General features: G+C 38.4%; 1 protein-coding gene and 1 long non-coding RNA gene across 3 annotated transcripts in view; one reads left to right on the top strand and one right to left on the bottom strand.

Annotated features, from left to right (window-relative positions):
- Positions 1–22,944, bottom strand: part of ZFAND3 (zinc finger AN1-type containing 3) — a 340,250-nt gene that overhangs the window by 100,173 nt on the left and 217,133 nt on the right. The window lies entirely within an intron of this gene.
- LOC116533554 lies at positions 3,574–21,740 on the top strand. Its single transcript, XR_004261346.1, has 3 exons — positions 3,574–3,660; positions 19,299–19,301; positions 21,730–21,740. It is a non-coding gene; the product is annotated as an uncharacterized LOC116533554 (long non-coding RNA).

Raw genomic sequence — 22,944 nt, 5'->3', positions numbered from 1 at the left:
GTCAATAATCACTGTGTCCCTCCCACAAGTATCTAACATTTCATTGGAAATGTTATACAGTCCTGAAAGAATGGAAACTGAGTCATCATTGTACCATTTAGCACAATCCCAATGCATGGAGACAGATGCATATACGGAAACTCACTCACTCAGGCACAATAAACCCTTTGAAGGTAAAGGATGTTGGTGTCTAAAGACAATTATTAATACCAGGTTCCACCCATACGCTCTTCAGCCCATGCTTGCCATGCTCCTTTCATGCTCAGGTACTTTGAAGTTTTCTTTTGTGAACTGGCAGTTCAGAACTTCAGGTATTCTTTTAGGAATAAGCAGTTGACAGAGGGTACCTTCTTTTAACCCACACTCCTTCTTTGCCTTTTCTATATCTGCACAGGCTGATGATGTCATAACATCATCAGGCTAACATACAAATTCAACTGGCTGCTCACAAAGAGAGGAGTCGAAGCTCTTATACATTCTGTACTTGAATCTGAAACAGAATCCAGGAATCACAGAATGTTACAGCCAGTAATGACTTTAAAATTCAGCTCAATCCTCTTATTTTACAGATAGAGAGAGCAAGAGCTGAGAAAATTACTACAACTTACCAGAAATTCAAAGTTAGCAGTCTTCTAACTTCCATGCCAAAGTCTGTGCAATACAAAGAGCTTTAGAGTTAGACCTGGATTTAAATCCTTGATTTACTAGGCATATAGCTAAAAGCAAATTGTTTAATCTTTTGGGGCAAAAAACAAAGGGAGCTGGTTATTTATACCTCTCAGGATAATGTGGGTCAATTAAGATAATGTATATGAAGAACCTAGCATGTGAGTACTCAACAATGACAGAATTAAGAAGTAAAGGTATTTTCCTAACTTCAAGAAAGGGGCAGTAAGAGTTATCTCTTCATTTTGGCCCTGATATTTGCATCGTAGTTCTTATTCTCTTATGCCTTTCTTTTTTTTTTTTTTTTTTTTTTTTTTTTTTTTTTTTTTTTTGAGACGGAGTTTCACTCTTGTTACCCAGGCTGGAGTGCAATGGCACGATCTCGGCTCACCGCAACCTCCACCTCCTGGGTTCAGGCAATTCTCCTGCCTCAGCCTCCGGAGTAGCTGGGATTACAGGCACGCGCCACCATGCCCAGCTAATTTTTTGTAGTTTTAGTAGAGACGGGGTTTCACCATGTTGACCAGGATGGTCTCGATCTCTTGACCTTGTGATCCACCCGCCTCGGCCTCCCAAAGTGCTGGGATTACAGGCTTGAGCCACCGTGCCCGGCTGCCTTTCTTTCTGAATCCCACTCTCCTTGCTAATGATTGGTCGGATGGCTATGACTGCAGGGGCTGAGCAGGTTAGAGACACATTTGGTTTGCTACCAGCACCTCTCTATAAGATTCAAGTTCCAGTCAGCAGAGGAATGGAGTCATAACCTGACCTTTGGAATTAGCAACCAACTTCGGATTACTGCCCAAAAGAAAGAAATTCTCAGAAGTCTATTCCGAAAATGAAGGGGAACAGATTTATATTACACGTAAAGAAGTAAACAACAAAATATGAGGCACAGAGCCTGCCTCCCATCATTCTACACTGGAGAGCAGAAGATGAAAGGTCCAGAAACAGCCACTTCATCTGATTCAGATACAGTGAAGGTCTGTTCCCTTGATATATTGTATAATTCTCACATAAATTAGAAAACTAGGAATCTCCAAGCTTATCCATCTCTCTAAACGAGAAAAAAACTTAGGAATAATTAATTTCTAAGTTGGTTGAGTTAATGGTATATCCAAAGGTCTTAAATTTGTCTTTGAATAAAGTTGTGAGTCTAAAAGAGGTTTATGTGACTAAAGCTTCTCCACAGTAAACTGTTACTTGTAAAAACTGAGTTTAAAAAACTCTGAACTTTAATGAACTTTCAAAGCAAGATGCTTTGAAACTGAGTGAACCAGCAGCCCAGATCTTGGCAACTCACCTTATTATCAACTAAGGGGAAAAATAATTTCTCAACAAAGTTAAGCTTGAAACCTTTAGTACCCAGAAATGGAATGTCTCCACAAGATAAAGTGACCTAATAGTGCTAGTGCAGCCAAAATAACCAGCCCTGAGACTGGCTGCTCACATGCTCACTGGCATATTTTTCTCAAATGTTTTCAGAATGATTTTTCACGTGTCAATCTTCTTACTACAAGATGCACCTGAAATAGGGAGGACTATGAAAACACTTTGTCCCGTCCTGCTTCACAAGCCCATTAACCTGGGTGGTCTCTCTAGAACACCTTATCTAGCCACTACGCAATGCTCACTCTGATATGCTCATGTCCCATTGCTTATCTCGCAGATGTACTATGCCGATTTGGCAAGATGCTTTGAAACCCAACCCCACTTCTAGATTATGACAAAAATATGTCTTTCAGAATGATTTCTTCAAAATAATTTAGAAAGAATTTTGGTAATTTGGCTAAACTTTTTCTCTCATTGAAAACAAATTACTTCTTTTTAACACTTTTCCATAACCTTTTTTTTTCTCTTAGCAAGGTATCCTGAATGCTTCATTTTTGTCAAATATAAATTAGTGATCACTAATGAGTACGCAGTCTCATTCATTTATGATACATGAATTAAACAATCCACTATTGTTACACATTTTCACTTACCAACTTTTCACTATTATAAAAAAGATTCCATTGAGCTTCCTCAAGTTATATCACAGAAGTAGATCAACTGGTAACAGAGGATGCACATTTTTAAAGCATTTGTTGCATATTACCAAATTCTCTTGGCAAAGCACTCTGCAATTTCCCATAGCACAAGACTTACTATGGTATAGAAGAATCATCTGTTCACTTGTCAGTCTCCTACATTATTCACGATCCAGGACAAAAGATGGTTCTCAATAAATGTTAACTGGATAAATAAGTGGCTAATGTTCTCCTGTAGAAAGTCCATCACTGGATTATGTTTAAAAGTATTTATCAGCTGTTATCTTAAACATTTCATAAATTGTTTTGTGTGTCTTTAAGGGTACTCTTAGCATCATGTGGGTCAGCATTTCTAAGAGATAAAGTGCTTAATACCTGTGAATTTTTATTTTCACAATCAGTAAGTAGAGATGAGAAATTCAACTGTGCTTGTTCCAACTCACTCATTAAGACTATTTGGGCTCACTAATAAGGCTTCTGTCATCATTGTAGACACTAAAGCTGGGTATAAAGGAAATCAAATTCAAAGTGAAAGAGAAACTAAGAGTTAAGTGCCTCCTATGAGTCAGGCACTCTGGCAGGGGCTTTGCATTCATTTTCTCATTTAGCCCTCAAAATAAACTGGGCAGTAGATGTCATCACCACATGTCAGCAGACAACAGTGTGTATAGCAAGCTTGGGCAGCTGCTCTCTCCTCAAAAATGCTAGAGCTAGGGTTTGAGACTCAGGTTTATTTGACTCTTAACTTAATTTGTGCTCTTCCCCCTATACCATGCACAACTGAAGCAACCACCTCCCAGCTTCCTAAAATGCAACAGCTCGTAGCCTGCATGGGGTACACTGCTGGTTTCCACATTTCCATTCTGTCTCCAAACCCCATGTACCCACTGGAAGCTTTAGTTTGGTATTTCACACCATAAAATACTTCATGTTTCAAGTAGTCAAATTTTAAAAAATGGAAAAGGTTTGTTTTGTTTCTCAATCCATTTAAAAATAAAAATTCATTTCCCGTATCTCAAGAGTTTGGTTCATACAAGACACTGTATAAAGGTCTCCTTTAACAGAAGAGGGTTCTGTTCACCATCCCCTCTCCTCCCAATTTATGTCCATAACAGGCGACAGCTTCCATTCATAGAAACATTTCTAGGTTTCTAAAGCTGCATTGTCTCCCACTCTGATTTCAACCACAAAACTTGAACATCTTATTTTAAAAAACTACAAAGCCATTAGTAGTCAGCCAATTCATAAACCAGACTTCCAGCCTTCTCATTAAAATCTTAATAAAATTCTGGTAGTTGGATGTTAATCAGGCTTAACAGCCTCAGCAAGAATAAACTGGTTAAACAGGAGTTAGCAAGAACCAGTGCACTTATAGACTTGGTTACTATGAAAACCTTGTTATATGCATTTACCTTATGCATATGTGGTAGCTTATGTGACAAACTGGGATCTATTGAATGTGACTAAGTTTACTTAGGTGTCCTTTCACGAATATTGTCTTCTAGCTCCTTTAAAAAGCAAAAGCAAAACACCTTTACCCTATCATATTCTCACCCAACCTCTCATGGCGATTCCTTCTCTTTAAAAATCAGACTATCTTCTTTTTTTAAAAAAATTATTTTTATTAATTTTTGCTTTTCTTTTAAAGATTATTTTTGGCTGGGTGCAGTGGCTCACGCCTGTAATCTCAGCACTTTGGGAGGCCAAGGCAGGCGGATCACAAGGTCAGGAGATGAAGACCATCCCGGCCAACATGGTGAAACCCCACCTCACTAAAATACAAAAAAATTAGCCAGGCATGGTGGTGCATGCCTATAGTCCCAGATGCTCAGGAGGCTGAGGCAGGGGAATTGCTTGAACCCAGGTGGCAGAGGATGCCGTGAGCTGAGATCATGCCACTGCACTACAGCCTGAGTGACAAAGCCGAGACTCCGTCTCAAAGAAAAAAAAAAAAGAGAGAGAGAGAAAAGATTATTTTTGTTAATTTTAAAAATCAGACTATCTTCACTGATCTCAGAATAGACGGATTGAATAACACTGCTTTGTTTTTGTGTGCTTCCTTTCTTTATTTTTTTGAGAGAGGGTCTTACTCTGCTGCCCAGGCTGGCGTATAGTGGCATGAACATGGCTCACTGCAGCCTTGACTTACTTCCTGGGCTCAAGTGATGCTCCCACCTCGGCCTCCTGAGTAGCTGGGACTACAGATGCATACCACCACACCCAGCTACTCTAAAAAAAATTGTGTTTTTTTTTTGGTAGAGATGGAGTCTCACTATGTTGCCCAGGCTGGTCTTGAACTCCTAGACTCAAGAGATCTTCCCACCTTGGTTTCTCAAAGTGCTGGGATTACAGGTGTAAGCCACCATGCCCAGCCTGTGTGCTTTCAAATAAGGTCAAAATATACACATATACAACACACACACACACACACACACACACACACACACACACACCGACCCATGTATATATCCTCCTAATGATATATACATATACAACACACACACACACGCACACACACACCCATGTATATATCCTAATGATAATAAATGACTCCTATCCTGTGTTTTCTATTTATGTCCATGAATCTGCAATTTGAGTAACACCTCAAAAATAAAATGGACCTTGTCTTCTGCCCTTCTTCCCATCTGAAGAGATGGCATCAACATTCACCTAGAGAATAAAGCCAGAAGCCAGGAATTATCATGAACTCCACGTTCTCCCTTCTTAATTTTATATCTCCCAAATCACCAATTCTAGTCACTTACAACTCCTAAGTATCTCTTGAATCTATCTACTTCTCCACTACCACTCTAGTCTAAGCCATCATCATCTGTCAGGCTTCTTCGCTAGCATCTTTTTTCTTTTTTTTTTTTTGAGACAGAGTCTCACTCTGGAGTATAGTGGCCCCATCTCAGCTCACTGCAACCTCTGCATCCTGGGTTCAAGCGATTCTTATGCCTCAGCCTCCTGAGTAGCTACAACTATAGGGGTGTACCACCACGTGCGGCTAATTTTTATATTTTTAGTGGAGACAAGGTTTTGCCATGTTGGCCAGGGTGGTCTCAAACTCCCAGCCTCAAGTGATCTGCCTGCCTTGGCCTCCCAAAGTGCCAGGATTACAGGCATGAGACACCATGCCCAGCCTCTATAACATCTTACTTGAAATCTTTGTGTGCTCTCTTGGCTCAGTCTGATCCACTCTCTACAATGTAACCAGTGATTGCAAAAAAATATATATTATAAGAAAACAAATTCTGATAACATAACTTCCCTGCCTAAATCCTTGAATGGCCTCTCTTGGCCTTTACAACCAGATCCCAAATCCTAACCATGGCCTAGAACTTAGAACTGGCTGCTGGCTATTTCTTCAGCCACATTTGATGCCACTGCTCCTCCTCTCCCTCTCTTGCTTTAGCTCCTTTTCCAGTGCTCTTGGTTTTTCAGACACTGTATGCTCTTTCTCAACATGGGGTACTTTTCTATTCTCTCCCCCTCCCCCCGCCCCGAGATGGCGTCTTACTCTATCGCCCAGGCTGGACTGCAGTGGCATGATCTCAGCTTACTGCAACCTCCCACCTCCCAGGTTCAAGCAATTCTCCTGCCTCAGTCTCCCGAGTAGCTGGGATCACAGGTGCACACTACCACATCCGGCTAAGTTTTGTATTTTTAGTAGAGGCAAGGTTTCACTATGTTGGCCAAGCTCAAACTCCTGACTTCAAATGATACCCCTGGCTTGGCCTCGTGCCTATAATCACGCTGGGATTACAGGCATGAGCCAATTGTGCCTGGCTGTCAACATAGGGTACTTTAATCATGACACATGGAAGATATTTTTATCCTCATATTCACCTTGTTAAATCCTACTCATATTTGAACTCTTAACATACACACTACTTCCTAAGGGAAGTCCTTGAGATTACCCATAGAAGGCACTTTATTAAATACTTGTTGGATGAATGAATGTCTTATTCACGGTGTGTCTCAGCTCCTAGCAAAATGCCTGCCACATAACATACAATATAAATTTGTTGAATTTAACATATTGGATACTGACGAACACACAAAGTTGAAGAATATTAGTTCTCTTACAGATGTTAATGGATTTTAAATTGCTCCAAAATGTTTTTATAGGAAGCAAGAGTGCACCTACATACAGGAGAAATATTAAGCACCCTGTCAATAAATAGATGTTTGGGTTTCATAAATTATCCCTGCACATATAAAAATTTCTTCCTTATTATTCATCATGAGTAGTCTGTCCTCAAAGGACTTAAAAGGTCTTTCAAATCACTTCCTGCTTGCTTAGATTCAAACCACAAAACTTTTTATTTGAGAATAATACAAGTAACATTAGATTGGCTCCCAAAAGCACATCCTCAAATATGTTTTGCAAAAACAGGCAAGAAGAGAAAATATGAAGTTGATAAAGCTTACTCTTTTCAGCAATTAAGATTACTTTATAATCTCGTTTATCACCGAAATTATACATTCTCTAGACTCTTCACACCTACAGAGCCTACTACTCAGAAGTGTGAACTAGCAAAAAAATTATTTGGAGTAAGGCTTGTTTCTTATACAGCATTTATTGTGCAGACTATACCGTTTTCCCTGTAACAGTGTTTCACAATCATTTACAGGGCATAAATTAACAATGTTAGCATTACAGCAAATATCTAACAATCCATTAGTATTACAAAAAGGTACATTTACCTTATTTCAGTCTAACCACAAAATGTCAATTTTTTGAAAACACAGGGAGAAGTTTTCTGAATACTGTGGCATTAATCTAGTTCTAATGAAATATGCACTTTATGATGTATGTGCATATATACATACAGTTCAACCATCAAAATGAACGGTAGTCTGGCATGTTGTGGAAAATCTGGGTAAAGCTGACAAAATAAAATAGGCAAGTTAGAGCCTAAAAACAAAACAAGAAACTTCTATTTGTTTACAGGTGATCCTTGGTATCATCTAAAGACTTCCCCTTAAGCCATTAGTCCTTAGTGTCTTTCATGAATTACTCCAATGGCACAGATGGGGCATGAATGTAACTGCTGGAGAGGCTGGAGTTGGAATATTTTAGCCCAGACCTAAGGCTTTGAATGTTCCATAAAGACATCAGTGACAACAGAATAGAGAAGCAGGAAAACATTTGGGAATAAATTAGAAAAAACAGCAGGTTACCATCCCCCTTTTTAGATCACTGACTGTTTTTATGATTGTATCCACAGTCCTAATGCTATTAGTCTTTTGTTTCACGGTGCAGATGTGACAGGAGAAAAGACAAAAAAAAGTAACTCCCATCAGCACCTCTCTTTTGATGGTGGTGGGACTGGGTAGAGCACAGGTGGGACTGCTCTTGCCCACCTATGCTCTTACAACCTGGTACTATTTGTTCTCGCTTCCTTCTATCCACAAAGGCAGCTCCTGACTTAATGAGCTATTTCTAAATACTCCCTCAACACTCCCTGAATATTTCTACTCAGTTCTCAGCCTCATCATCTCATACCAGGACCACACACTATAGATCTTCAGGTCTCCTTCATTTAAGCTCTGCTACTAAGCTGATCACCGCATCTGTTTCAGTAAATTCAACTTAGAGTGGTGATATTAACTCTTGAGATACATTTTCCCTTAAGATAAAACTTGCAAACGTTCAGCACAAACTCAAGAAATACAATATGCTATATTTTAAGAATGTCAGCTGGGCACAGTGGTGCATGCCTATAGTTCGAGTGTATTCGTCCATTCTCATGCTGCTATGAAGAAATATCTGAGACTGGGTAACTTATAAAGAAAAGAGGTTTAACTGACTCACAGTTCCGCACGGATAGGAAGGCCTCAGGAGACTCACAATGATGGTGGAGGGGAAGCAAACATGTCCTTCACAAGGTGGCAGGAGAGAGGTGCCAAGCAAACAGGGAAAAGTTGCTTATAAAATCATCAGATCTTGTGAGAACTCACTTTCACGAGAACAGCATGGGGGTAACTACCCCTGTGATTCAATTACCTCCCACCGGGTCCATCTCATGATATGTGGGGATTATGGGTACTACAATTCAAGATGAGGATTTGGGTGGGGACACAGCCACATCTTATCACCCAGCTACTAGAAAGGCTGAGGTGGCAGGATTGCTTAAGCCCAGGAGTTCGAGGTCAGCAAAGAATGAATTGCCTTCTTGGCCAGGATAAGGTGATTCATGCTTGTAATCCCAGCACTTTGGGAGGCTGAGGCGGGTGGATCACCTTAGGTGACCAGCCTGACCAACGTTGTGAAACCCCATCTCTACTAAAAATACAAAAATTAGCCAGGCGTGGTGGTGTGCAATGTGATCCCAGCTACTCAGGAGGCTAAGGCATGAGAATCGTTTGAATCAGGGAAATGGAGGTTGCGAAAAAAAAAAAAAAAAAAAAAAAAGAATGGATTGCCTTCTCAAAAGTGTTCAATGAAAGGGTGGGGGTGGTGAGGGGGTACGGGCAGCGGGGGTGGGGGTGTATGGGAGTCTCTTTCGCAAAGAGTAAAAGATCAAGTAGTGGTTTAAACTTCTAAGATAAATTTTTTTTGAAGGATGAAATGATGGGTTACTAACACTTTCTGCTTACATCTATTGAAGTATATCAGGAGGATGTTCAGAGAAGATGACAATGATCTTCACAAGATTAGGGTAATGGACTAATTTTTACGCAGTGAATCCAAGGTATCAGAATACATAATGTTTATATAATTCACAATTCCTAAAAGGTATCTATCTTCACATAAAGACTGTCAACTACAGATACAAAAGATTTCTGCACTAGTGAGAAAAGCTCATGCATAATAACCTACATATCCTATTGCAGAATAGTGTGTGTAATCAGCCTGCCTGAGTTCAAATCCTGGCTCTATCTGTTAATAGCTGTGTGACCTTGGGCAAATTACTTAACTTCTCTTGCTTTAGTTTTCTCCCCACAAATGAAAATACTACTACTACCTACCTTATAAAATTATTTTGTAGATTAGATAATACATGTGAAAGTCCTAGAACAGTACCTCACATAGAGTAAATCTTGAATTAACTATGATTGCTATTCCTCTTCTCACACCTTGCATGCAATTTTAAAAGTTGTCAGGTTGAGACTAGGGCAGTGAAAATAGTTTCTCCGGTGTGAATTATACCAAAGTCCTCGGCTTCATTAACAATGCAGACTAACAAGCCAACCCTGGGGATACAAATACAAAAGTTTTCAGGGACCGGGTAGGTATCATAAATGTGTTAAATTAGGTGGCCTAACACAACAGGGAGTGCTACTCATTGTGGCTAACTGGCAAGTGCAAGTCTCACTTGAAGGCATGTGATTTCAAATGTAAAAACAAAAATAAAAATCTCCTAATACAAGATGTCTGTGCATTGAAAGCCATTAAGGTAAGACCCTGATTTAAACAGAGATAAAAGCACTTACTATATAAAAGTTTTGAAAACTGCATTATTGAATGTGCATATCAGTAAAGAAATTATTGGTCAGATATATGTTAAATGAATGTAAAGAACAAACAGGAAAGTTTAGGGGTATAATATTAAAAGTTTAAGGGTATAATAATCCTGTGTAGGATTATTCTGAGGATGGCAGAGAATGCAGGTGCCCCTCATAAAAAAAAAATTAAATATATTTTTTAATGACTAATAGAAAAATGTTGGGGCCAGGCATGGTGGCTCATGCCTGTGATCCTAGCACTTTGGGGAGCCAAGGTGGGCAGGTAGCTTGCGCTCAGGAGTTCAAGACCAATGTAGACAACACGGTGAAATCCTTTCTCCACATAAAATACACAATTGGGCAGGCACGATGGTGTACGCCTGAAGTTCCAGCTACTCAGGAGGCTGAGGTAGGAAGATCACCTGAGCCTGGTGAGGTGAGGCTACAGTGAACCATGGGTGGGTGAGGCTACAGTGAACCATGATTGTACCACTGCACTCCAGCAAAAAAAAGGTAAAATACTTAGCTCTAAAACAAATCTTCTTAACCTAGGGTTCTTATTATCAGTCAGCTTAGGCTAAAAACAAATGACCCTAAAATTTACAGGTTTCATAACAATAGTTTGTTTTGATCACATTATAGGCCTACTGAGAGTAGACAGCAGCTCTGTTCCAGGTATCTTCATTTCAGGAACTCAGAATGAAGGAGGGGCCCTAAATGGAACACTGTGGGTATCACTGAAAAGGGAAAAGAGGAACGGAACCACACAATAGCTCTTAAAAGTTTCTGGTCATAAAAGCCATAGAAACTTTTCATTAACATTTTACTGGCTAAAAGAAGTCATGTAGCTGAGTCTGATGATCAGTACAGGGAAGTATGAGCCTCACACTGGGAGGGGCACCAAATATGTAGGGACAGTAATCTGGGATTTCATAATGTGTGTGCACAGAAAATTTTGCATGTAATTTTCTTAAACTACATGCAATATTGTATATGCATATAGGCACATTTTCCCTCTCAGAAAAAGAAATAAAGATACTATATTCTGCAAAGCATCACAGATCACAGACCAAAAGGGCCAAAGAAAAAATCAGACTGGGTTTGAAAGAAGTACTATTTCTTTTTCTTGAGACCGAGTCTCCCTCTGTTGCCCAGGCTGGAGTGCAGTGGTGCGATCTTGGCTCACTGCAACTTCTACCTTCTGGGTTCAAGTGATTCTCCTGCCTCAGCCTCCTGAGTAGCTGGGATTACAAGCATGTATCACCACCCAAATAATTTTCATATTTTTAGTAGAGACAGGGTTTCACAATGTTGGCCAGGCTGGTCTTGAACTCCTGACCTCAAGTGATTTGCCCACCTCAGCCTCCCAAAGTGCTGGGATTAGAGGGGTGAACCACTGTACCTGGCCGGAAGTCATATTTCAAACATATGGCCATTACTAATTATAATACTCGATCAGTATACTTTAGTTCTAACTCTGATTTTCCCAGCTGCTGATTACTAGACAATGTGGGCTGCGGATATAAGCGGAACTTTCTACTAGGCTGTACTAAATTCTGTAACAGCCTTAACAAAAATCTGAATACATGAATGCCATAAAACTATATTAAGCAGATACTGGCTTACTGAAAAGAAAGTTCCATTTGAACATACAACTGTATGTCCAGGCAACTAAAAACCTTGTTTTTTATAAAATACCAGATAATCTGACTCTAATTCAAAATTTTATGTTTTAAATTAATAGGGCCACAATATGTTGGTTTTATCTTCTACTGATTACAACTCAGGCTCATCCCTGATTCTCAAGTGGACACAGGTTACTAGGTCAATGAACTAAAACTTTTATTTATAGCTCCCTATCAAACAGAGAAAACAAATTATTACGAAGTCCTTCTCTGGAATGAACTGCCTCATACCTAGTTAATCCAATCCAGTTTGTCTCAACTTCACTTAAGACAAGCGAAATTTGGCATAACTAACATATTTAAAAAATATTTTTCATTTGGAAATGTGCTTTTTATTTCACTTGTAAGTTTGGGTCAATGTGTCTTGAATGGATGGTGGAAGAGGTAGAAGTTATCCGTTCTGAAATTATCTTTCAAATATTTAATAGCATGTGATACAGGCAAATTCCTGCAGATAACACTAAACAAATTAAATGATCATGTTCTATGTAGGCAACAACTCCCATTATCTCTTACTCTTATTCTATGTAGCTCAATAGGAAGACTTACAGATCAAAATCCTTTATAACTTCTTCTAATCTAGGCAATTTATTAGGCTTAGATCTTGCATTAGTCTGAGAGATGGTGCTTACCATTAATTCTGACAAATGGGCAAAAGGAAAACGAGATATATTTCCGTCATCATCTTACTTTTCATACATAATACCCTTGGCTTCTATAATGAGGGATGCTGTAAGAAAATGCAATGTAAAAAACACTTTCTGAAGAGCTGTTACTGAGAACACTGTTTGCTACTCTTCTCACTAACCACTTTAGAGTTCATAACACAATGATATTTGAACTACTTATACAGTATTTCCATTTTTGCTTCAATCCCTAGGAAGCTCAGATTTCAATCTGCGCTGTCTTTAATGATTATACAGGTGTTTCTGTATGGATTTCAGTGTTCAAATTCCTCATCTTCATCTTACTAATCAATCTGTACTTTCCCATTGTCCTGATACCATCATTTAAAATGAAAACACTATTGTAATCTATATATGATATTTTTTACCAAATTACCACCTATTAGAAAGAGGTAGTATTAAATAAAATAACCATAATCTTACTTTTTAAGTGGGAGATTTCATAAAGGTAAACATTTGAGATAATATACATTTATATCTGTATCACTGTTTAAGTGAGGGTTACTGATAAAACTAAAAGGAAGAAAAATTGCTAGAAAAAATGTGTATCAAATTAGGAACAAAATTTTATGTGAACTGCATTAGAATTCCTATACAACGAACTACAGTTACAAATAATTATTTCATTTTGTCTTTCAAGGCAAAGAATGCATGCATAAGAAATATCAACTAATGTATTAGAATTCCTATATAGGAACAGCTCGGCACAGTGGCTCATGCCTGCAATCCCAGAACTCTGACAGGCTGAGCTGGGTGGATCACTTCAGAGTTTGAGATCAGCCTGGCCAATATGGTGAAACCCCCACCTCTACTAAAAATACAAAAATTACCCAGGCGGAGTGCGGCAGGCCTGTAATCCTAGCTACTTGGGAGGCTGAAGCAGGAGAACTGCTTAAACCCAAGAGGCGGAGTTGCAGTGCCAAAATCACACCACTGCACTCCAGTCTGGGCAACGGAGTGAAATTCCATCTAAAAAAAAAATTATACATGGAGAGATGACAGCTATAACTAAACAGGTTTTAAGGCAAGACATGCCAAGTCTAAGTAACAGATGTAAAAACACGAGGAGCTGAAAAACCATGGACAAACAAAAATGAACAGAGGTTAGGAGGCCAGCTACAATATTACAAAAGCAGTACAATTTCCTTAACACTTTATACTTCAATTGTCTCAGCACAAATCATACAAATCCAAAAAGATTGGCTCAAAAAAGAAACAGTAATTACTTTTGCATCTTCAAATGTACTTTATCTAGAGCAAAAACATCTTCCCCACACAACCAGCCCCTAAGCTCCCATTTCAAGAAAGTGATTTACTGTTTCACTTAGCTCTGTATGTGAGTAACACTGTAGTGCAAACTCAAGGGAAAAAACTAGCATGTCAAGAAAGGCTGCAGCACATTCCCAATTTCTCTTTTAATATTGTGTATATCAATTCGATAGACATTAAATTCCATTCATTTTTTTTCCTGGAAATGAAAACTAAAACTAAGAGTGACAAGGAAAATTATCACCTCTGCAGCAAAGTTCTTGCTGAGACATTAAAAGATGCTAGTCAAGAGTGAACTGTGGCTCTAGCACTCAGGAGCTCAGGTTCTTCTGCAAGATGGACAAAACTGATTTCATTCATTTCAGATAATTTAAGAACGTTACCCTGCCAATCTAAAAAAAGTAAGAGTGTTGACAGACCAGACTTACTTTCAACCAAATTAAAATCCAGCAGTAAGTTTTTTACACTAAATAAATCTTCTCCATTAACTAGTCATGGCCAAAAATAAATGCACCAAAGACAGTAATTAGTGTACTGCTACGAGTTTAAAGAAAAGGGTGAAAGGGCCAGTTTAAAGGAGAAAAAAAAAAAAACCACCAAAATTAGCTTGTACTAGTAGTGACTATATTCAGAGGGACAGGTTAAAGACTTTGGAACGGCTTTTTATTGGATTAGTTTTTGCTGAGATAGCCACAGTTATGTACACAACAGAAGCTGTTTAGACTGTTCACCCTGACAGACCTTGTCCCAAAATCTTTATTTTTTAAATTGTGTTATTTAAAAATAGGTTCACAGAATATACTCATGTAATTTTGTAGCTGAAAGGTTTTTAGAAATAATCTACATAGGCTGGGCACAAGGGCTCACATCCTAGAGGATTAGCTGAGGCCAGGAGTTCAAAACCAGCCTGAGCAACACAGTGAGACTTTGTCTCAAAAAAATAAAAAAATAAAAAATAAAAAATAAAAATAAAATAAATTAGCTGGGTGTGCTGCACCTTTAGCCTTTAGCTACTCAGAAGATTGAGGCAGGAAGAGTCCTTGAAGCCAGGAGATCAAGGCTGTGGTGAGCCAAGATCATGGCACTGCACTTCAGGTAGATGACAGAGCAAGACCCTGTTGAAAGGGGAAGAGAGGGACCGGGAAAGGGGGAGAGGGAAAGGAGGAGGGGGAGGTGAGGGGGGAGAGGGGAAAGAGGGGAAGGGGAGAGGGAGGGGAGAAAATGGGAGGGGGTAGGGAGAAGAAAAGAAGAAAAAGAGAAAAGAAAAGGAGAGGGGACGCGAGGAGAGGGGAAGGAGAGAGAGGAGGAAAAATCTACTACATTTTTTTAAAATCTGAAGACAAGGTCAATGGTATTACCAGCATTTTAAAGAAACAGAATAGAGGGCTGGGTGACAGTAAGGAGAAAGGGAGGGGAGGGAGGGAGGGAGGGAGGGAGAAGGAAAAGAAAAAATAAAACATGAAGAGAGAAACAACAGAAAAAATACCATGCACTACTCATGGTTATAAGGTTAAATTCTCTCTTATAAAACTTTTGACTTTGTAATATATATTTATTATGCAGGCATATGTGTATATTAGATCACAATGGAAAATATATTTCTTATTGTAGGTTGTAGTCAAAAAGATTATAATACCAACGACCTAATACATTATTTTTTATCTGAGCAAAGTGAGGTACAGAAAAGAAGACACCAACCTGTCCTGGGTATCTGCCGCAGGAGCTCAAGTGAGAAACATACAGAAATGTCTGCTCTGAAAAGGGAAACGTCTCACACCATGAATGATAATCTATGACTTTCCCAAGTAGGTTTTTATTACTTAATATAAATGATCTATTTTGTTAACCATCTATTCTTGCAAATACACCCTATAAATCTACTTCAACCATTCAGATAGTTGTGAACTACTAGTTCTGAAAGGCACTGAAAAGATAAACTCTTTTTTTTTTACCTTCCTTTTTTGCAGATGTTTCTTTGTAGCTGAGAGTTAATGATGAGAAATTTTCCTTAATAAGAGAATTGTTAAAAAGCAGCTTGGCCAGGTGCGGTGGCTCATGTTTGCAATTTCAGCACTTTGGGAGACTGAGGCAGGTGGATCACATGAGCTCAGGAGTTCAAGACCAGCCTGGCTAACATGGCAAAACTCCATCTCTACTAAAAATACAAAGGTTAGCTGGGTGTGGTGGTGGGCGCCTGTAATCCCAGCTACTACTCTGGAGGCTGAGGCAAAAGAATTGCTTGAACCCAGGAGGTGGAGGTTGCAGTGAGCCCAGATGGTGCCGCTGCACTCCACTCTGACTGATTAGCGAATCTCAAAAAAAAAAAAAAAAAAAAAAGCGGGGCGGGGGGCAGCTAAAGGAGGAGTTACATGCTTACTTTTTTCCCCCTCAAACTGGTAAAAAGTGTGATTTACTTAGTCCATGCATTATTTGAAACATATAATCTGTTTAATGCAACAAATTCTATGATAAAATCATTTTAAGGGAAAAAAAAATACACAAGATATATTAGGCCAGGCACAGGGTTCTCACCTGTAATCCTAGCACTTTGGCAGGCCAAGGTGGGCAGATCACCTGAGGCCAGGAGTTCGAGACTAGCCTGGCCAAGAAGGCAAAACCCTGTCACTACTTAAAAAAAAAAAATTAGCTGTATATGGTGGCATATACCTATAGTCCCAGCTACTTGGGAGATTGAGGCACAAGAATCACTTGAACCCGGGAGGCAGGGGTTGCAGTGAGGTGAGTCTGCAACACTGTATCCCGAGCTGGATGACAGTGGCCCAGAGAGAGACTCTGTCTCAAGAAATATATAAAAACAGTGGTGACATCACAAAAGAAAACAAAAATCAGTATGAAGGGATGCCCAGTAGCCAAATCTGGAATAATTTAAGGATCAGTAATAATAACAATAAAAATTAGTAATGGATAACATACTGAATAACATAAGAATCCATGAACTTATACTGATATAATTTAAGAATGGGCGAGAAGGAAAAGCTCTTTCTTACAGTGGAAAGCAAACTAATAAACACAGAAGAAATCACACAGTTAACAAAAGTCATCAATGGATGCTAAAACTAGTGAGTGAAATTTTCATGAATAAAAAGACATTTACGGAGTCTCAAAGTGTCTTCCATAATTTCTTATTAATTAATAAGGGAATATAGAAATTTTATAGCGGAGAGACATGAGGACACCACCTTAATCACATGCTTCCTGATATTATGCACCATAGACACACATTACTTTTGTGATATCCCTCCCTAAAATGCGTATTTCAACCTAATCATAAGGAAACATCAAGCACAAATTGAGGGACATTCTACAAAATAGCTGGCCTGTACTCCTTACTAATATCAAAGATCAAGAAAAATAAAAACAGGCTAAAGGAACTATTACATACTAAACAAGCCTAAAGAGACATAACTAAATGCCTGAAATGAATTAGACCTTGATGTCGAGCGTAGGGGGGCAGGGGCAGCAAGGAACAGTAATCTGTAAAAAGGATATTACAGGGACAAGTGATGAAATTTGAATATACACTGTGGATCAGATAACAGAAGTGTGTCAATATTAGATTTCCTAATTTTGATAATTGTGCTGTGGTTAAATTAAGAGAATGTCCTTTTTCTTTAGGAAGTAAACATTTAAAAATGTAAATCTTTTAATTTTTAATTTTGATATGATTTCAAACACGTACACGCACACACACATACATACACACACACACACACACACACACACACACACACACACAGAGAATAAAATAAGTGGGATAAAACATAAACAACTACATCTGTATGAAGGATATACTGGAGATCCTGCATTAGCTTTTGGTACTTTTCTGTATATGTTTGAAATTATATCAAACTTAAAAGATTTATGTTTTTAAATGCTGTACTTCATGACAAAACTGAAATTTTAAAAAGATATGTACATGGAAGCAACTCAAGTGTCCAATGACAGATGAAGGTATAAACAAAGCATAGTATATACATACAACAGGATGTTACGCAGTCTTAAAAAAGAAGAAAATTCTGTCACATGCTACAGTATGAACTTTAAAACTATTAAGTGAAATAAGCCAGTCACAAAAAGATAAATACTGAACTGTATACTTAAGCATTGTTAAAATAGTAACTTTTATGTTAAATGAATTTTACCACAATTTAAAAATTTGAAAGATACATAATGAATTAAAATTTTTTTAAAGATGTGTATGCAAGGATAGTCGCGATGACATTTTCTGTACGAGTTAACAACCAGAATGTCCTTTGAGAGCTAAGGCGGGTATCTATGTACAGACAACGAGAAAAAGTAGAAAATGCAGCTTCTAAAAACCTATGTTTTACATATTGACTGTACAAAAAGTTTTTAGGTTTTTTTTGTTTTAAAGTTTTTAATCCATTTCTCTTCCCAAAGTCCCAAGAGATGTATAAGTTTAAGAGTAATAATATTCAGGTGGGAGAATGAAGAAGAAGAATATTGTCTTCTAAATAACAGTTGGCTTTCTTTTACAGTAAGCATGCATTTTCAAAAATATTAAAAACAAAGCACAGAAAACATGACACATACCCATTTGGTCCACCAACTAGAATTCATTTTAATATTAATCATATTTGCATTGTGCATATGTATGCGTATAAATTTTGAGACAGAGTTTCGCTCTTGTTACCCAGGCTGGAGTGCAATGGCGCGATCTCGGCTCACCGCAACCTCCGCCTCCTGGGTTCAGGCAATTCTCCTGCCTCAGCCTCCTGAGTAGCTGGGATTACAGGCACGCGCCACCATGCCCAGCTAATTTTTTGTAGCTTTAGTAGAGACGGGGTTTCACCATGTTGACCAGGATGGTCTCAATCTCTTGACCTCGTGATCCACCCGCCTCGGCCTCCCAAAGTGCTGGGATTACAGGCATGAGCCACCGTGCCTGGCCCTGCATATAAAATTTTTTTAAGTATTATGAATAAAGCTGCTGTTCTCCTCTCTAGTGTTATTCTGGCTCTGTAAACACAACCAATATCATGACTTTGGAATGTCTCCTTGTAGATCACATACTTATACTTGTATTATCCATGCACTACAGAGCACTGATTTTTAAAATTTACATAAATGGTACAGTACCGAATGTCTTACACTATAACTAGCTTTTCCTCAAAGCTAGTTTTTATGTATATCCATGCTGACACATATGCATCTAATTTATGCATTTTACCTTCTGACTACTATTCTATCTTATAAATATACTCCTCTTGTGTCTCCTTCTAAGGCAAATCCTTAGGAAAAGTATGAATATTTGACAAAGCTAGAATACAAATGTGTAGAGAAAAGGTTAAAGAGGAAGAAAGTGGCCAATTAGATCATTCCATGATCTTAGGTATCTTTTAAAGCTGGCTATGAACAATTTTTATCTTCAAGTTGCTAAATCATCGACACGAGACAAAACACCAAAATTCTATAAACCCTCAGATCATCTCATTCTTTCCAAAGAGTATTTATAATCCTGTAAGATTGTCCTTTAGTAAGAAACCACATTTTAAGATGAATTAAGACATACCACGTACAAGACAGACCCTATACCTTTTAAAATTTTATTAACAAAACACAAAGAAATACTGAAAAGAGATAACTGGCAAACTCCTTTAGGGCAAACTCTTTTAGGGCAAGGTTTCTCAAACTTGTGAAATTTTGGAACACTAACAATATAGTGTGGTGATCCCAGATTGAAAAATGTGATCTAGGTTTTATTTCCAACCTATCTGATATTTAAAACAAAACAAAACCTGTTTATTTCAACCCCCCCAGTTTTACCTCTCAACAGCAAACAGCCAGAACCCAGTTAGCTTGAGCTTCAAATGAACCAGGTTTCAGGGGGATCCAACAGCTTCTAGGACATTGTGCTGCCCCAAGCAGCTTATATGATATAGATTCAGTTCCTTTTCAGTGTGCCTTGCCTTCAAAGACCTTTGCATCTAGAATAACATCCAAACATCTGAGACTAATGTTATTCGGTAAAGACAAATGACTATGAAATTCTACTGACCATGAAAAGGTACAGGTGACAATTCTGAATCTTCCATCTCATGCCAGAAACACTTTTTATTCTTTCTCTCTCTCTTAAAAAAAATAAAATACAGCACCAGATGGGGGAAGTGACTTTCAGTCTACTCCTGTATGAATGTCTTTAGAGACCCTGCCTCAGAATATCCTCCTGGAGGCCTAAGGTAAACCCTGCCATTTAAAAATTTCTCATTTTATAAACAATTTATTTTGTACATTCTTTCCAAATCCAATTAAAATGGTACATTTGCTTCAGCTTTAGTTGCTAAGATTCATTTAAAGTTCACACATTTTAAAATATCTGCATGAAATAAAAAGTCAGGAGCTTTTTCACAAAGAGCTAATTGACCAACATGCTAAGCAGAATCTCCTCTTTGATTGCAATCAAAAGCCTGCATTATCATCTCTGCCTTTACCATAGAGGAGGAAGCAAAATATATCATCAACATACTAGAGGGTAACAAGGCTCTCCAGCAGAGCTACTTCTACTCTTAGGGTCTTCAATATCTCAATGGCAAAGAGAAGGACAGGGTAAGATATAAAAGACTAGAGATCCCGGACTAGCTGATTAATCCTTGAAGACTGATCGATCGGCTGGGTGGCAGAGCAGCCCTGAAGGCCCTACTTGCCGACTGCCATGAAAGAGCCAAGTGTGACCCCTTAGGCTTTTACCCCCTAATCTCTCTGTTCTTTGGCCCTTGTACTAATTAACTCATGCTCTTCTTCTATACAACCCCCTCATATATAATACATATTAAGATCATGTGAAAGAAAAGTCACTCCCTGCAAGAAAGGATTAAAAATGTGCATCCTGGGAAATTAATCTTTGATTCATCCAACTTTGTAGTAAACATTCAGGAATATGATGAGGTTGTTATCAGTTATTTCTACTTGGTGAACAGGCATCCACTTGGCTGGTCTCCACAAGCGCGCATAACCTATACACCTGCCCTTTATTAGAATGACAAAGGTGAGCTTTTTTTAAAGGACCCAAAAAGTCTTCAGCCTAATTAATGAGTTAGTCATGGATGTGTGCCCTCTGTGCGGCCCCATCCCAATGGAAGTGCTACTTGTGTCTCCTACTCTAGGCATGAATAAGTTGTTTCCCTTATCTACATTAAAGCATGTATACCTTATATCTGTTAGCTGATGCTTTTCAATCAATTAAATGCTTTTTAATCACCCAAGTACACAGGCAATCTGGATCATGGGAAAATTTTTATCAAGAAGTTACATATACATCTACCTCTGAAATGGCGATGGATTGTCGATTATAATGCCTGTTAAATAGGCACTGTCATGCTTCTCTTAAAACCAAAACTCTGATATGAATTTACAACACAGCTACCCTTTCCAGAAATTCTGTTCTGCTGAACTGCATATTGCTAGCTTGTATCAGACACCAGGGAGGCAACAAGAGGGCTACACCACAAATTGGTTATCACTCAGGTAACACTACAGATATTTTCTACTGATGTCCTGTTCTTTTATGTTGTGTGTGCTTACCCATTCATTATACCTCACAAATCTTTCAGAGGTTCTAAGGTAGACATGACCAAGGAATGCCTATTCTCTGTGCACTAAAAGACTGACTAGCTCAAAGAAAAAGAATGTGTTGTGTTGGCAGGATATATGATCGAGTGTAGAGCCTACTTAGAACAACCTGACATTTTTACAAACTCTGAAGCAACTTGATGTGTTACATAAAATAAGCAGAACTAAATGAAAAAGTGTTGATATATAAGATAAACTCCAATTTTACAGTTTCTACATATATAATCAGATGGTTTACCTTTGAAAATATGTATTTAAGACTGGCCATGGTAGCTCATGCCTGTAATCCCAGCACTTTGGGAGGCCGAAACAGGAGGACTGCTTCAGCCCAGGGGTTTGAGACCGGCCTGGAAAACATAGTGAGGTCCTGTTTCTATGAAAATTTTTTAAAGAAAAAAATTTTTAATAAAAAATGTATATACTCATATATTTAGTATTTATATCTTAAAGCATGCTTACCAACTTAAGTTTCTGAAGTCTCTGTTTCTATGTGGATTATTTTTAGAATCTCTTTATTGATATCTCTACTTGATGAGTCACTGCCATCATATCTCTTTTATATTTACTTGTAATTACATTAATTTTGACCTGTATTTATAATTTGAAGTCTTGGTCTAAATCCAACATCTGGGCCCCCTCAAAGACAATTTCTACTTTCTGCTTTTATCCCCAGCAGATGGTCACACTTTCCAGTTTCTCTGTATACTTTTTTTGAAAACTGGACATTTTAGATCACAGAACCAATGCTGGTTACTTACCCTCTATCCTCCTATCCTACCCCTGGTTCTAGTGTTGCTTGTTGTTTAGTGGCTCGGCTGGATTAATTCTGTGAAGTCTATTAACCCTGCAATATGCGGCCTCTGATGTCCCTGCTCAGATTGTTTTCCTTTTTATCTTTCAGCCTGGCTTCCTAGAGGTCACCACTGGGTTCACATAAACTTCTTACTGGTCAAAGGTAGTGCTTAAGCTTCCTTAGCCAGTTAGATTTTCACCCTTTACTACTGAAATGGGTTTGGAAACTGCTATCACATTTCAGGGACAATATTATTCTATCCTGTCTTTAGCCAGGGAGAGTACACTCAAGAGTCTAGGGGAGAGGGGATCCTGAATTCTTGGCTGTACTCTCCTGGAGTAGACCTTCCATAACATGGAGATGGGAGAGGTAGTGAATTGGAGCTGGTTGTGGCTCAAATGCCACAGGGTCTCCTGTTCTTACCAAGATTTAGCAGACTTTCTTGAAAGTATTTCTCCATTTGCTGTGTACCCTTAGGACAAGTTCCAGAAACTTTGAATGTTTTAACTAAATGGTTTCTTCACTAAGAAGGTTTAATAATTTTAACTAAATGGTTTCTTCACTAAGGTCAACCAAGCTCCATACACCACCATTCTAGAAATTCCCACCCTAAACAATTTCTAGAAAATTAAAACATGGATATGAGGTAGACTCTGCATCTTTTGTAGATTAGTGGTGTTTGCTGAGTTCTTGAATGACTCAATACTGTTTACACAACAGTTTATATTACAGAAAAAGAAAACGCAGAA

This window comes from Sapajus apella, unplaced genomic scaffold (genome assembly GCF_009761245.1).
Source record: "Sapajus apella isolate SASKATOON/1434 unplaced genomic scaffold, GSC_monkey_1.0 scaffold83, whole genome shotgun sequence".
NCBI lineage: Eukaryota > Metazoa > Chordata > Mammalia > Primates > Cebidae > Sapajus > Sapajus apella.
The sequence above is the reverse complement of the archived record's forward strand: the minus strand, read 5'-3'. Positions and strand labels throughout refer to the sequence as shown.